The sequence below is a fragment of the Mixophyes fleayi genome, chromosome 2, assembly GCF_038048845.1.
Source record: "Mixophyes fleayi isolate aMixFle1 chromosome 2, aMixFle1.hap1, whole genome shotgun sequence".
NCBI lineage: Eukaryota > Metazoa > Chordata > Amphibia > Anura > Limnodynastidae > Mixophyes > Mixophyes fleayi.
Window position 1 is genome coordinate 5,528,431 of NC_134403.1, and position 12,420 is coordinate 5,540,850.

The window sequence follows — 12,420 nt, forward strand, 5'->3', positions numbered from 1 at the left end:
CAGTGGGCACAGGGTCACCAACACTAGACAGACGAGGATTGGGAAATGTCACCTGGTCTGATGAATCTGCTTTGACATGCAGATAAGGTCAGAATTTGGCATAGACAACATGGATCCATCCTGCCTTGTGTCAGCAGTGCAGAACGAGATGTAGCGGAATAGGAAATGTTTTCTTTGCAGACGTTAGGCCCCTTAATACCAATTGAGGATTGTTTAAATGCCACAGTCTACCGGAGTATTGTGGCTGACCATGTGCATCCCTTATGCCCACAGTCTGCCCATCTAATGGCTTCTTCCAGTAGGATATCACACACGTCATCTCAGGATGGTTCTACAAGCTCACTGTCCTCCATGGTCAGCAGATCTCGGTCCAATAGAGCAGCTTTAGGATGTGGAGGAACAAGATATTTGCAGCATGAATGTGTAGCTGGAAAATCTGCAGCAACTGTGTGACACGAACAGAATGTCTGAGGAATGTGTGCAGGACCTGGTTGTATCCGTGCCACAGAGAATGCAACTGTTCTGGGTACAGATGATCATGCTCGGTTTTCTGAAAACTGAGCCCACCTGAACTTAGGGTTTCCGAGTAGGCTCACGAGCCGGCTCGGTATCTCCACGTGTCCTCAGATCTGAATCGAGGCAAAACGTCATTGTTACGTTATCGGATCTCATGGGTTTTGGATTACATGAGTACCTCCCTCCCCAGGAGATCCAGCGCACACAGAAACAGTAGTAACAGTGTTCTTGTCACTCTCCAGTCTCCAGTGACATTGCTCAGTGTCATTGCTCACACAGAAACAGAGGTAGCAGTGTTCTTGTCACTTAACAAAAATTGACTTGGAATGATTGGAAATTAATGTTATTGAGATCAATAATAATAACGTAGGGATAAAAAAAGAGCCAAATTATGTGATTTTAGCAAAAAAAATAGGGATTTTTGAAAAAAAAAATCAGGATCCAAAACCAAAACTAAAACATGCGAGGGCAGTTTTGCCAAAGCCCAAACCAAAACCAAAACACAAAGTTAATCCAGATCCAAAACCAAAACAAGAGGGTCAGTGAACATCTCTAGTTCTGGGGAACAGGGGGGTCCTACCCAGTACTAGAAAGATGTACCTAATAAAGTGGCCACTACGTGTACATTTAATATTAAAACAAAATAAATAAAAACAGGATTCATTTCCTCTACTTAGGTCTCTTGCTAAACACATCACATCCCTCCAGTTCAGTAACAGGACATCTGTATGAGAATTTCATTGTGAGAATTCATTAGGTGAGATTAATTATACGTTGTAAAACGATTCTTAGAGAGAACATTATTACAAGCAGTCATTGGATCAGCGCAGACAAGTCACGTTCCAGGTTACTACAGCCGATGAATTAGATGGACTTCGCCTGGGATTCTATAATATTAAACTCAATACATCACACATTGCTGTGAGCTAATGGTAGATTTGTTTTCTTTGCCACAAATTGCTCATTAGGAAAACTACGAGCTGGGGCCATTATGTGCTGTAATTAATCTAGATGAATCTTCTATCACAAGGGATATGGAGGGGTAATAAGATAGGGGGCAGCGCAGGTGATTAGGGGTGATGTCTACATCACCACCAACAGTACATCGATTTACAAGGTAACGATTCTCGTTTTATGTCTCAGTTTGAATTTACCAATGAACAATAAAGGAACAACATCAAGAATGTTCTGATCTCTGGGAATTCATATCAGACTGGACCAACATTTTTGCATCAAACAGGTTCCACGGCTCTTAATCAGATTGGCCAATAAAATTTAAATTTGTGTGATTAGTTTAAAGGCTGGAAACAGCTGCACCTCCAGCGATGGGAACATTTGTTACAACAATTAAACAGTAAAAATTTAGACTTTCAAGTAAAATGTAATTAATCTAATTATACCTTCAGAAACAGTAAACATTTAAATAACAAAACGGGTGTTTTCGTTGGCGAAAAGGATTTTTTCTCAGTTCCACAAATGCAGCAAATATTGAGGCGTTAATTAGTGGCTTGTCAAGTACAGCCGTGGTACATGATCAGCTTTCTACATCTCAGAATGGACATAACGGGTGAAAAATGCTTTATTCTTTGAAGGTTTTGAAATATTTTTTAACACCTATTTTTTAGAAATATATTGCACCTCTGCCGAGACTGACCCAGCGGTAGGTTACCCCTCACTGCTCTGTGTGCAGCGTCACTCAGCTGCCCCAGTAATAATTGTTTATCTGTAAATTGCAGCAATAAGAGTTTTCTATTGTCACGATAAGCAGCAATAAAAGAAAAAAAATCATCCTTATCGGGAGAAAGGGTTCTAGAGACTCGCCCTTGAAAATATCCCTATTTTTTTACTATTACTATTGACCAACTGCTCAATAACATTCCTACTTTTTAGCAGGATAGATGTTACTCTCACCATTGATTTTTACCCTCCGTGTTTTAGAAGGTAACGTTTATTAAAAAAGAGTATCTTAAGATGCCAACAACTGCTCTATTATCACACTGTGTGAATACAGAATGATGGGGATTGTAGTTCTCCTGCCGGGACAGTACTGTGCATCACCTGCTGGGGGCAGCACCAGAAAATATCCTAAAATGTTAGCAACTATGTACATAATGGACCTTAATTAACAGAGAGAAGAAGAGAAAATGACCTTAAGGGGCACTCATGAATGGATATAAACATATATATTTACATTATATTGATATGTTGATATCGTTAAAATCAATCTTTATTATGTACCATGTTAAGAACATACTTCTAGTAGCGAAATATTTAAAATTTGTGATTGAGAACATACATTGACGTAAATGATAAATCAGTTAAAATAGACAATACTGGATTGTCTAGCAGCGAGGCTACTCTAATATCCTTATACTTTATTAGATCGATACTTTCATAGAGCCACTTTAAGGTATAACTATAAACTCCAATTGCTTATTATCAACAAAATATCTTCGTCAGTTTTAATATTGAGGTTACACCTCTAAGATAGGCTAGTAGGGGTTAAATCTGACAATAGATTGTATCGCTTCTAATTTCCCTAAAGCCCCTTGATAGCAGTGATATTGTCTGCAGATTTTAGATACACCACTATTGGGATCATATGGTAAGTATCCAGAGTAATGATCTTATTAACTCCTCCTACATACGATCAGTAGTATGACCTCTCTCAATACTGCTCCTTCAATAATTCTATACATGTGAATAGGGAGACTGAGATTGATTGTCTAAGGTCTCAACCTCTACAGTACTGCAGTCTAACTAACTATTGCAGCACTATGGGACTAATTGAGATCGTATGCGCCGATGCCTATTAGCTGAATCTAAATCTAGATTGATATCTAGTCTGTTGGATTGGAGGTGTAAATATTATTAGGCAATTGGGAGTATAGAGAGTAGCGAGCGCGGTGTCCGCCGACGCGCGTTTCGCTAGTGGCTTTAATGAGGCAAGCCGAAGTTTCAGCATGATGGAATATTTAAAGGGGAGAGCCCTCCCCCCTAGTGACGTCTTCCTTGGCAATGTTTGTAGCAACCATCAGGTTGCAAGGATAAACTCCGGTTACGTGGATATTGAGAGGTATTCCCCTTTAGTGACACCTTCCTTGGCAACGCTATAGTAACCACTCGGTTACTGAATTGACTTCTAATAAGGGGATAATTCACTAAATCGGGGATAAATTGATGCTATAAAGGTACAATAAAGTTAGCGGGCAGTAAATTTAACACCAAGTATGGAGGATTGTCATTCATAATATAACAACCTCGGTCGCGTAAATTTATATAGCAGTGGGTATATATAGCGATGAACTGATATATACCATCACTCATGTTTGGAGATTAAAGGTAAGGAATGGCATATAATTATTGGGATTGATCACAACTATACCTGATTATTGAATACAAAATTGATGAAATCACCAATTATGGATAAAGTGAATGAGTATTACTCACCTAGTTATCATAATACTTAGTTATTAATGGACATAAAGTATAAAGAGTCATTTGCTCTATACCAAAATCCTAGGGATATTTAAATTACCGAATACATTCCAAAACCACTTATATTAATACCCCTACAATATAAGGTATAGCAAATTAAAATAAAATAGAATAAACTTTGGTCAAAGCCATAATACCCTTTAACTATGTTTAATACTTAAAAAATAGTGGATTAAACAGTGACTATTGAATTTCCTTTCAAATATCAAAGTGGGTGAAGACATAAGGTCATCACTGAAGGTGCAACTGAAATAAAAACTCTGAGGTGACAGGAATATGAATAAAGATGTATACAGTAAACATCTTACCATATATATGTGAATTACATGATGAAGTAAAATATACAATGAGACATTAAAGTAGACTCACAGCGTGTCTACTCCTAATAAATTTAGTGCTAGGTCATATTTCCATAATAGTGAAATTAGATTGCAAGTTTAGGACGATCATATAACCTGACCGATTAATAGAAATACAGTAAACCAGACGCTTTTTTAAAAGGTCTACTCGTCATTCCTATATATATTAAATTGCAAGGACATGAGAGACAATAAATTACATTAATCGAATTGCAATTAAGATATTTTGCAATTTTCCATGTCTTGCCGAATTTATCCCTGTACTCCTTAGTCTGATGCATATTAGGACACGCTTTACATGATCCGCATCTTGAAAAAGCCTTTAGGAATACTACCCGAAGTTTTTTTCTTCGAAGTCAGGAAGCTATGTACTAATTGATCTCTTAGATTTTTGGATCGTCTCCAAGTTATGGAAACTCTATCCTCCAATGTTTGCCTCAGATCTTCATCCAATTGTAAAACGTGCCAATGCTTTTGTAATATTCGTGTGATGGTTCTCCACTCCGAAAAAAAAAGTTTTACAGTCCAATGACCCTTTATTCGTTTTCCGATGCACCAGAGCGTCTCTTGTATATTTAGACACACTACTCTCTGCTGCTTTTATAGTATTGGCATTGTAACCCCTTTTGTTTAATCTGCATTTCAATTCCATTGATCCTTGTTTAAAAGTTTGTTCATCTGAGCAATTTCTTTTAGTTCTTAATAGTTTAGCTTTTGGTATTCCCGAAATCACCGATGGAAAATGGGAGCTAGACGCATGTAGTAAACTATTTGTGGCTGTTGCTTTCCTGAACATGTCGGTATGTAATCTACCATCCTCAGTTATAGAGATAGTTAGATCGAGAAAATTAATAGATACATCTTGAATATCTGATGTTAATTTTAAGTTAAGGTCATTGTTGTTCAAAGAATCAGTGAACTCTTGGAATAATTTGATATCCCCATCCCATAGAATAATCACGTCATCTATGTACCTTAACCACAATAATATATGGTCAGTAAATTTATCATTCTGCTGTCTGAAAACTACTTCCTTCTCCCACCAGCCTAGGTATAAATTGGCATAAGTCGGAGCACAAGCAGTTCCCATCGCAGCCCCCCTGATTTGTAAATAATTTTTTTCTTCAAATATGAAGTCATTTTTTGTTAATACAAATCTTAATAGTGTAATCAAGAATGTCCTAAGGTCAGAGTTTGTTTTACATCCCTAGAAAATAATCCACAGCATGTAATCCATTTTCATGTGCTATGTTTGTATATAGGGACTCTATATCATATGACGCAAGTTTGGTGGTTGCGTTAACACTGATATTATCCAATTTGGATAAGACATCTTTAGTATCTCTGATATAAGAGTCTAGACTGTTGACATGTTTTCGCAGATGGAAATCAATGAACCTGCTGGCCTTTTCTGTCAAACTTCCATTCCCTGACACTATTGGTCTCCCTGGGGGTAGCTGTTCATTCTTATGAATTTTTGGCAACATATACATCGTGCCAATTCTAGGGTTATTGACCTTGAGGAATTCGTAATCTGACTTGGAAATTGCATTACTTTGATGGGCCTGATCAATGATGTTGTTATAACTAATAAGAAAATTTGCAGTGGGGTTAAATATGATTCTTTTGTAACAATCCTTATTGTTCAGTTGTCGATAAACTTCATCCAAGTATTGTTGTTTAGGCCACAGCACTACATTGCCCCCTTTGTCCGAGGGCTTGATCACTACGTCTTCCCATTGTGAGCCTTGGTTTCAATACGTGATTTAAATTGTTTGGTTTCCAAGAGAAGCTTGTCCAAATCTTTAGAGACTAGTTCTCTGAAAATCCCTACTTGAGGACAAATGGAAGGATCAGGATAGAAGGCAGATCTAGGTTTAATACTAGGTAACCTCACACAGTCTTGGCTCTCCATGGGGATGATGACATCATCATCTACTGTCATCGGTTGATACAGTTCTTCTAGAATTAATAGAGCCTGTTTGTCCTCTTCTGTATCTAGAAGGATAGGATTCTCATTCGAAATCTTGGTACCATCTTGGTTGGGGGCAATGTCCTCCCTTTGTTTGGCTTTAAAGAACTTATTGAGTGTTACGAGCCGCGGCTCCCCGACGGGCCGCCGCGGCTCGCTTCCGGCTCTCTCAGACGCCCCTGCCGTCTCCATGACGACCGGGGTCTCACTTCCGCCTCTGACGTCCCGGTTGCCTAGGCAACAACCGGGACGCTGTAATCCGGAGGCCGCAGCGCCCCGCCAGCGGGCTCACACCCGGGCATATTCCTGCAGGGAAAGGTAGGGATATTTATACCTTGGAGCAGACTCTGTGAGAGTCTTTTTGACTCAGTATTGGTGCTGTCTTGTCTCTGTCAGTATTTGTCTCGGTGCAGTGATTATGCTGTGGGAGGGGTTGTATTACTACAACTCCTATTGGTTCTCCTTGCTATTTAAGGCAGTGAGGACTTAGCCTCATTGCCAGTTATAGCTTCCTGTTTAGCTAGGCTCCTGTTCCTGTTTTCCTGCTCCTGTGTTTACCCTATTATTGGATTTCCTGTGTATGACCCCTGGCTTGTTTTTTGGACTTCGTTGTATTGCCTGTGACCCCTGACTTCGGCTCGTTTTCTGATATCCCTGTCTGCTGCCGGCCATTGACCTTTTGCCTGGATCTCACATCGCTGTGTTCTACCACGCTGCCTCTGGGTTCTCCCCAGTCAGTGCACACTACACGACCCTCCGTTTGTCTGCAGCCCAGTCTGTCCCCACCACTAGGGGCTCCAGTGAACACCAGACATCGGAGCAGATTCCGGGTTCTGTCGTGCTGACTGAAGGAGTTCCTAACATTATAACTGGCCCAAAATATAACGATTCCATTCTCCACTGATGGAACCCAGTCCAGCTCAAGTCCTAGCAGGGCAGATCCAAGTTGTCTCGCAGATGGTTCAGGATCTTTCACACAGGCTTTCTGCTCAGGAAGAAGCCGCCAAGGCCTCACAAGCAACCCCGGCACCTGAGCCTAAGTTAAATCTTCCGGACCGGTTCTCTGGAGACAGAACCTTATTCCGAAATTTTAAGGAGGGCTGCAAGCTGTATTTTCGTCTCAGGCCCCGCTCCTCGGGCTCGGAGCAACAGAGGGTCGGCATTATCATCTCCTTACTCCAAGGCGATCCCCAATCCTGGGCGTTCAGCCTGACCCCTGTGAATCCAGCTCTACAGTCCGTAGACGCCTTCTTCAACGCACTTGGTCTCTTATATGATGACCCAGATAGGGTGGCCTCGGCTGAGTCCCACCTAAGAGCGCTAAAACAGGGGAGGCGGACGGCGGAAGAATATTGTGCCGAGTTCCGACGTTGGTCGGTCGACAGTCAGTGGAATGACCCCGCACTACGGAGTCAGTTCCGGCTTGGGCTCTCGGAGCAGATAAAGGACTCCTTAGTCCAATATCCTTCATCATCTTCCTTGGAGGCCTTAATGCAACTAGTTATCAAAATTGACCGCAGGATCAAGGAAAGAAGGTCCGAAAAGGAGGCCGTCTCACCATCCTGGCCCTCTTCAGCCGTCTACTCAGTTCCTCAGGATTTACCGGAGCCCATGCAGTTAGGGGCTTATCGCCTGTCCCCTGAGGAGAAATCCAGGCGCCGGTCACTGGGGCTATGTCTCTATTGTGGCAATAAAGGCCATCTCCTGCGTAGCTGCCCTAACAAGGCGGGAAAAGACCAGGCCTAGGAGTAAAGGAGGAGGTACGCCTAGGTCTCCAGATGGTCTCTTCCAAGAATTCGGTCTTAATCCCTGCTCGGATCATGTATGGTAATCGATCCGTTTCTATCCCTGCCTTTCTTGACAGCGGGGCAGCTGGAAACTTTTTGGATATAAACTTTGCCAAGAGACTTGGTATTCCGTCCGTAAACTTAGACTCAGAAATCACGGTCTGCGGTCTGGACGGTAAACCGTTAACTGACGGAAGGGTCTCATATCAAACACCACCTCTGCAGCTTACGGTGGGAGCCCTCCATTCCGAAGTCCTCTCGTTCTTTCTAATTCCCTGTTCCTCCGTACCATTGATCCTCGGTCATCCCTGGCTTCTACTTCACAACCCTCACATAGATTGGAGCACGGGGGAGATCATACGATGGAGTAAGGCTTGTTCCTCAACCTGTCTTGCTCTTCCTCTCCGGATTGTTCAGCCTAGCCCTGAATCTCTTCCATTGCCTTATCGTGAATTCCACGACGTATTCTCGAAAAAAGAAGCAGACGCTCTACCCCCACACCGTAGCTACGATTGCTCCATTGATTTGGTTCCAGATGCCAAGCTTCCTAAGGGAAGATTATATGCCTTGTCTATTCCTGAAACTAAGTCTATGGATGACTATGTGGAGGAAAACCTACGTAAGGGATTCATTCAACCCTCCAAATCACCCGTAGGAGCGGGCTTCTTCTTTGTGGCAAAAAAAGATGGAAGCCTCCGGCCGTGCATAGACTATAGGGGTCTAAATGGGATTACCGTGAAGAATACTTACCCGTTACCACTCATCTCCGTACTTTTTGATCAGCTCAAATTAGCCACAATATTCTCCAAGATCGATCTGCGGGGGGCATATAATCTGGTTCGAATAAAAAAGGGCGACGAGTGGAAGACGGCCTTCAATACTCACTCAGGCCATTATGAATATCGGGTCATGCCCTTCGGCCTATGTAACGCCCCCGCAGTGTTCCAAGATTTTATTAACGATGTCCTGCGAGAATTCCTGGGGAGATTCGTTGTAGTTTATCTTGACGACATTTTGATTTATTCCCAGTCACTGGAGCAACACCGTACTCATGTCAAACAGGTACTTCTGAAACTCCGCCAGCACTGCCTCTTCGCTAAACTCGAGAAATGCGAGTTTGAAGTCACTCAGGTCACGTTCCTCGGATACATCATCTCACCTCGTGGCTTCTCCATGGATCCCAGTAAAGTACAGGCAGTTCTCGATTGGATCCGGCCTAGCAATCTTAAAGCCATTCAGAGATTTTTAGGATTCGCTAATTATTATAGGCGATTCATCCAGTCATTCTCTGTATTGGTGGCTCCAATCACAGCCCTTACTCGTAAAGGGGCTGATACCGTTAATTGGTCCTCTACGGCCTTGACGTCCTTTCAAAAATTAAAAGAGGCCTTCATCTCTGCACCTGTCCTCCGACACCCCAATCCGGAATTACCGTTTGTTCTCGAAGTGGATGCCTCTGACGTCGGGGCAGGTGCGATCCTTTCCCAGAAAGATATCACTGATCACTGTTTGCATCCCTGTGCCTTTTTTTCCAGAAAATTTTCCTCCGCTGAGACCCACTATGACGTTGGGAATAGAGAATTGCTAGCTATCAAGTGGGCATTTGAAGAGTGGCGCCACTGGCTAGAGGGAGCTAATCATGTGGTTACAGTATATACTGACCACAAAAATCTACAGTATATTCAATCTGCTAAAATTGTGAACTCCAGGCAAGCCCGGTGGGTCCTTTTCTTCTCCCGTTTCAACTTTACTATTACGTTCCGGCCCGGATCCAAGAACATTAAGGCAGACGCCTTGTCTCGCAGTTTCATCGCCTCCCATCCTTCCCTCACAGAAACCGCTTTCATTATTCCGGCATCCAAAGTAGTCCTTGGCCTAACTCAGGATCTTGGCACAACCCTCCGGGGTCTCCAACAGTTGGCACCATCAGCTACTCCCAGGGGTAGATTATTCGTACCAGCTTATCTGAGGAGGACGGTCTTCACTGAATGTCATGATAATAAAACCTCAGGTCACCCTGGAGTATCCAAGACATTGGAACTTCTGTCTCGTTCCGTCTGGTGGCCTTCCTTGGCAGCCGATACCAAAGAGTTTGTGTTATCCTGTGAAACCTGTGCCAGGAATAAATCTTCTCGCAGACGTCCTGCCGGGCCTCTTATGCCACTATCCGTTCCAACGAGACCCTGGACCCACATATCGATGGACTTCATCGTAGAATTACCACGCTCATCCAGCTTTAACACCATCTGGGTGATAGTAGACAGATTTAGTAAAATGGCACATTTCATCCCTCTTGTAGGATTGCCATGCGCTAAAACCTTGGCATCCCTATTCATTCAGCACGTTTTCAAGCTCCATGGACTTCCTGTTAATATTGTCTCGGACCGCGGCTCCCAATTTGTAGCCACATTCTGGAGAGCATTCTGTGCCCAATTAGGAATTAAACTCTGTCTATCTTCGGGGTATCACCCACAATCCAACGGACAAACGGAAAGGGTTAATCAATCCCTTGAGCAATTTCTCCGTTTATATGTAACTAAATGCCATAGTGATTGGGCTGCTCTGCTTCCATGGGCAGAGTTCGCCTACAACAACTCGTGCCATTCATCTACTCTGGTATCGCCATTCTTCTGTAACTTCGGATTCCATCCTCGGTCCAACTCACTGGAAGTCTCGAATCAAGCCAAATCTAGTTCTTCGATTTCTTATCTGTGCCGGATATGGAGAAAGGTTCACCTTGCCCTCAAACAAGCTTCATTTAAGTCGAAACATTATGCTGATCAGCATCGTGGACCGTGTCCTTTCAAGGTCGGGGACAAGGTGTGGCTGTCTACCCGCAACATTAAACTTAAGCAACCTTGTAGGAAGTTAGGTCCTAGGTTTATTGGACCCTTCTCCATTATTAAACAGATTAACCCCGTGGCTTTCAAGTTGAAACTTCCTCCTTCACTCAAGATTCCTAACACATTCCATTGTTCCTTGTTGAAAGCAGTTACAGGTTCACATAAATTCAGACCACGTCAATTGCACAGACCTCGTCCTGTCTCAGTCAAAGGACACCAGGAGTTCATTGTTGAAAAGATCCTAGACTCCAAAAAGGTGCAAAGTCAACTCCACTTTTTGGTCCACTGGAAAGGCTACGGCCCGGAGGAACGGTCTTGGGTACCGCAGAAGCATCTACATGCTAACCAACTCATTAAGGACTTCTTTAAAAAGTATCCTGGGAAACCTGGAAGTCGGGGTGCATTGACCCCTCCTCAAGGGGGGGGTACTGTTACGAGCCGCGGCTCCCCGACGGGCCGCCGCGGCTCGCTTCCGGCTCTCTCAGACGCCCCGGCCGTCTCCATGACGACCGGGGTCTCACTTCCGCCTCTGACGTCCCGGTTGCCTAGGCAACAACCGGGACGCTGTAATCCGGAGGCCGCAGCGCCCCGCCAGCGGGCTCACACCCGGGCATATTCCTGCAGGGAAAGGTAGGGATATTTATACCTTGGAGCAGACTCTGTGAGAGTCTTTTTGACTCAGTATTGGTGCTGTCTTGTCTCTGTCAGTATTTGTCTCGGTGCAGTGATTATGCTGTGGGAGGGGTTGTATTACTACAACTCCTATTGGTTCTCCTTGCTATTTAAGGCAGTGAGGACTTAGCCTCATTGCCAGTTATAGCTTCCTGTTTAGCTAGGCTCCTGTTCCTGTTTTCCTGCTCCTGTGTTTACCCTATTATTGGATTTCCTGTGTATGACCCCTGGCTTGTTTTTTGGACTTCGTTGTATTGCCTGTGACCCCTGACTTCGGCTCGTTTTCTGATATCCCTGTCTGCTGCCGGCCATTGACCTTTTGCCTGGATCTCACATCGCTGTGTTCTACCACGCTGCCTCTGGGTTCTCCCCAGTCAGTGCACACTACACGACCCTCCGTTTGTCTGCAGCCCAGTCTGTCCCCACCACTAGGGGCTCCAGTGAACACCAGACATCGGAGCAGATTCCGGGTTCTGTCGTGCGGACTGAAGGAGTTCCTAACATTGAGTAATAATTTCCTGGAAAATAATACCAGATCTTTTTCCCATTCGAATCTATTCAGAAATTGAGTGGGGGAGAAGGAGAGACCTTTACTTAATAGTGTAATCTGAGTAGGGGTGAGGGTTCTAATGGAAAGGTTAATAACCCTTAGGGAGTCTTCAAGTATCTGGTTCGTCTGAAGTTTCTCCTCATAGAGGGTTGACTTCCCTGTTCCTCCATCTCTTTTAGTTTTCTGTCTCTTAGACTTCTTCCCCCCCCCCTCTGAATCCTGT

The 12,420-nt window shown here is 43.5% G+C and overlaps 1 protein-coding gene across 4 annotated transcripts in view; it reads right to left on the reverse strand.

The window, feature by feature from the left end:
- PDE2A (phosphodiesterase 2A) overlaps positions 1–12,420 on the reverse strand; it is a 661,195-nt gene that overhangs the window by 172,123 nt on the left and 476,652 nt on the right. The window lies entirely within an intron of this gene.